General features: G+C 46.3%; 1 pseudogene; it reads left to right on the top strand.

The window, feature by feature from the left end:
* The first annotated feature begins 751 nt into the window (after positions 1–751).
* LOC130294688 (U2 spliceosomal RNA) lies at positions 752–885 on the top strand (annotated as a pseudogene).
* The last annotated feature ends 3596 nt before the right edge of the window (positions 886–4481 follow it).

Below are 4481 nucleotides of genomic sequence, written 5' to 3'. Positions count from 1 at the left end.
TTTTGTGTGAGTTGTTTCGGTACACCATGGTGCCTAACTGAGGATACATAACTCCTCTTTAGACTATTCCAAGGATAAAGGGCTAAAAATAGTTGTTTTTTTAATCCCATTCACATGCGCCCCATTGTGCAGTGTATCCGAGCAGCTGATCTCTCCTGAGTCCACGTGAATCCGAGTGATTTTTGTCTTATACACAATGAGATACATTTCTACCAGGAAAAAGGAGGCGGAATAGTTCATTGCTGCTCTGAGAGGTGACGTCCATCATAAAGCCAAGTAAACAAGTGATGAATGAGACACTGTTCACCGGGATCGCACAATTACGGAAAGTATTCAGACCCTCTCACATTTTTACCATTATGTTATGTTGTGATCCCCCATCATTCTGCATTCAGAACCCCACAATGACAACAGAAAGTTACAAATGTTAGCAAATGTATTACGGAGGAAAAACTAAAATATGGCTTGGACATTATTCAGACCCCTCAAAGGGGGACTCCGCTGATCAGCGTTTGGAACAAACTTCTGAACGCTGTAGCCAGCGCCGGGAGCTCGTGACGTCATAGCCCCCCATGACGTCATGCCACGCCCCCTCCCACAGACTTGCATTGAGGGGGCGGCACATGACGGCATGATGGGGCGGGGCTATGACGGCATGAGCTCCAGGCGCCAGCTCCAGTCTTCAGAACAGTTTGTTCCAAATGCTGAGCAGCGGAGTACCTCTTTAATATGACATGTGACATTTAGCTATATCGCTTCTCGGCCTTTTAGCTAAGATCAAGTGTAGTATCAGTTCTCATCAGATTGTCCACTGGTAGGAATGGATGGCTGCATGGAGGAGCAGAGGTACCGGGGCGTTCCGGGGCTGGTTCCACAGAACCAGCTCAATGGCTGCCCTAATGTGCTCTGTTTCCTCCAGGTCTGTCCATGAGGTTGGGGGGTGTAGACATTTGTGCCAAGGGGAGTGGTGACCCTGAGTTGCCTAAACGCACTGGATGGATTTTCCACTGAGTGAACGCACTGCACCATTAACTCTTCACCTTTTGCATGTTTGTTTGTACACAGGAGTGTCAGGATGCGGTGGCCTTTCTGGGTGTCCCTCCTGGCGGTCTAGGGGAGGTGTGTGTGGCCATTTTTTTCTCACCTCCCTGCACCCCCTGGGCATCTTGGCTTCGATCGAGATGCCATCAGTACACGGCTCCTCGGCTGATACCTTGATTAACCCCTAGGCTGAAGCCAGGGGCATTTGTGGCCCCTTAGTAGCTTCGGCAAAAAGAGGCATCAAACCTGGATCCTTGCAGGTGCCTTTTGGCCCGGAGGTGAAGGGTAGGTTTGTTGGGGGGCCGCACTTCGTGCACTTTTTTTTTGTGTGGCACGTTTGCACTTTTTCTTGCACTTTGGGTGATAGAGAGCACTTGCCTCGGCTCTTAAAAAAAAAAAAAAAAAAAAAGATGACCTTTAGCTATGGCTCCTCCCATTTCTCTTCATCACATTGGAGATGCTTTTCTACATGTGTCATCTGCAGTAAAATAAGCTGATTGGACAGGATTTAGAAGGACACTATATTAGTATATTAGAGCAAACACCAAGCCATGAGGGGGAAAGAACTGCCTGTAGAGCTCAGACACAGCCCTGTCTAAATATATAAGGTCTCACAGCTGACAATGTATATCAGAGCAAACACCAAGTCATGAGGTTAAAATAACTGCCTGTAGAGCTCAGAGACAGAGTTAGTAAGTCTTCCTGCTGCCGCCATAAGTAGTCCTCTGGGTGGGGATCTTTACTTCCCTAATCCCAGCGGCTGAACTGTAATCATGTCCTCTCCACGTAATTACAATAAAAGAAACACATCGCTTTGTTGTGTTATAACGTATATATATATATATATATATATATATATATATATATATATATATAATTTCAGAACAACTATTGCTCACCGATGTCGGTTTTATCGTCCAAGTACAACATTAGAATCAGCAAACAGATGAAATATAGAGACCCTACAGCCACTCCTAGCCTCATGGATAGCAATCAAAACCACTGGACGCATGATGAAGTGGAAGTTACGCAAAATGTGTTGCATTATGGGTAATAAAATCTACTGCAGCACCCTGTTTGATCCTGCCTTTACCTTGCGAGGTCCGGTGGTTTTGATTGCTATCCGTGAGGCCAGGAGCGGCTGCAGGGTCTCTAGATTTCATCTTTTTGCTGATGCCTATGTTGTACATGGACGGTACAACTGACATCGGCGAGCACCAGTTGTGATTCACAGCCCCCACATCATTGCTCTGCTCCATCAGTGTAATGGTGAGAGTGCTGTCAATCACACTGAGGGGGCATCATTACAGCGCAGCCGACAGGACTACATGAGTACTGCTCCCCGCCCAGGGAACTACTTATGGGGGCTGACCAGGAGACTTACTCACTTCATATCGTCACCGTCCCTGCTGGCAGGGACGTCTCCCGGGGATGGTGAGGAAAAAGAATTTACCATATATAATGCATTGCAACAAATGACATATAAAATCAGATGCTAGGTTCCCTTTAAAGGGGTACTCCACTAGCCAGCGTCCGGAATGCTCCGAATGCTGTTTTTGCGCTGTGGGGTCGGACACGCCCCTTGTGACATCACTGCCATGCCCCCTCAATGCAAGTCTACGGGAGGGGGCGTGATGGCCGCCACGCCCCCTCCCATAGACTTGCATTGAGGGGCGTGGCTGTGATGTCACAATGGGCGTGTCCGACCCCACAGCGCGAAAACAGTGTTCGGAACATTTATTTCCAAATGCTGGCCAGTGGAGTACCCCTTTAACAAGTATTTGGAATATCAAAGAAGAGTCCAGCTGCCGGAATTAACTATAAAATCTAATTTCTCGATCCAATATCTTCGGATTCATGAAAGACAAATTTATCCAGGACATAATTATCTGAAATACTAAAATAATTTCAACCCAATAGGCTGCAGTGAAAATACTTCTATTGTTTTATAAAATTAGAGATAATTTATTTAAGGACTTGAAGGTTGTTTTGTCAACAGATAAGTACAATATGGGGGGAGATAATATTCCAGTACATAAGGAAGATAAGTAGATTTTTGTATATATGTGTTTAATTAACAAATTAATAACTCATTATTTATCTATTGAAGAGTGGAAAACACTTAATTGCATTGCCCACCTATATCCTTAAAAATTGACCCCAGGGTCCCTCACATTACCCCCATGTATCTGCCAACAATTATCCATCAATTCGCTTAAACTTCCCGTACAAGTAACACAGTTTTTGAAGCAAATCCGGGCTATAAATATTTCATTGCGCAGGACGTCTTGGGATCTGATAATTTACACAAATGAATATGTTCAAAAACCAATTAATATCAGTTTATCTTGTGTTATTTCACTGTATTCTCCAGTTGTTTTCTTTGCTAATTTATTCTAATTATGATTCTGTTTGCTTGGACGTTAAGGGAAAGGATTTTACAGTATAAAGTGCGTTAACACTGTCATCAGCTGGAAAGTCTGCTAGATCTCACCGAGAGGCGTCCCCGCCGCACAACGAAGGACACGACAACCATAGAAGCCTCCACCAAGGATGAGGGCGCCATTTCTGGTCAGCACCATCCCCATTCTTCTTAGGCTATCAATAACATTTCTCCGGGGTTCCACCATAGTTGGTCCAAGTTCCTGACATAATAATCGACCTCGGCCACAACAGGGACTTTGACCTTCAGTAATTCAAAGAGAAAGAACATCTATATAGCTACAAGGTGACCTTAGGCACTGTCAGATCCAAAAGCTTTTTATATGTTGTTACTGAAAAAAATTAAAGTCTTTTTGTAATATGGTTTTTATAATTAGATAAAGTTGACGGCCCCTGAAAATCCCACCACTAACGGTCCCCATACCTACTGGGACACTAACCAGTCCTGCAGCAGCATGAGGCTTGTCCATGAGTCAAAGGCAAGAGAGGACTCATGGACAAGGCTTCATGGGCAGACAGACCAATCAGCTCCCATCACAACAAGGGAAGGACACGCTCCCTCCCACCACACACCAATCACGTACCACTACCACAAGGAAGGACATGCCCCTCCCACCACACACCAATCACGTACCACTACCACAAGGAAGGACATGCCCCTCCCATCACACACCAATCACCTCCCACCACAACAAGGAAGGACATGCCCCTCCCACCACATACCAATCACCTCCCACCACCACAAGGAAGGACATGCCCCTCCCACCACACACCAATCACCTCCCACCACCACAAGGGATGGATACGCCCCTCCCACCACACACCAATCACCTCCCACCACCACAAGGGATGGACACGCCCCTCCCACCACACACCAATCACCTCCCACCACCACAAGGGATGGACACGCCCCTCCCACCACACACCAATCACCTCCCACCACCACAAGGGATGGACACGCCCCTCCCACCACACACCAATCACCTCCCACCACCACA

This window comes from Hyla sarda, chromosome 10, assembly GCF_029499605.1.
Source record: "Hyla sarda isolate aHylSar1 chromosome 10, aHylSar1.hap1, whole genome shotgun sequence".
In the NCBI taxonomy this organism is placed as follows: Eukaryota; Metazoa; Chordata; class Amphibia; order Anura; family Hylidae; genus Hyla; species Hyla sarda.
The sequence above is the reverse complement of the archived record's forward strand: the minus strand, read 5'-3'. Positions and strand labels throughout refer to the sequence as shown.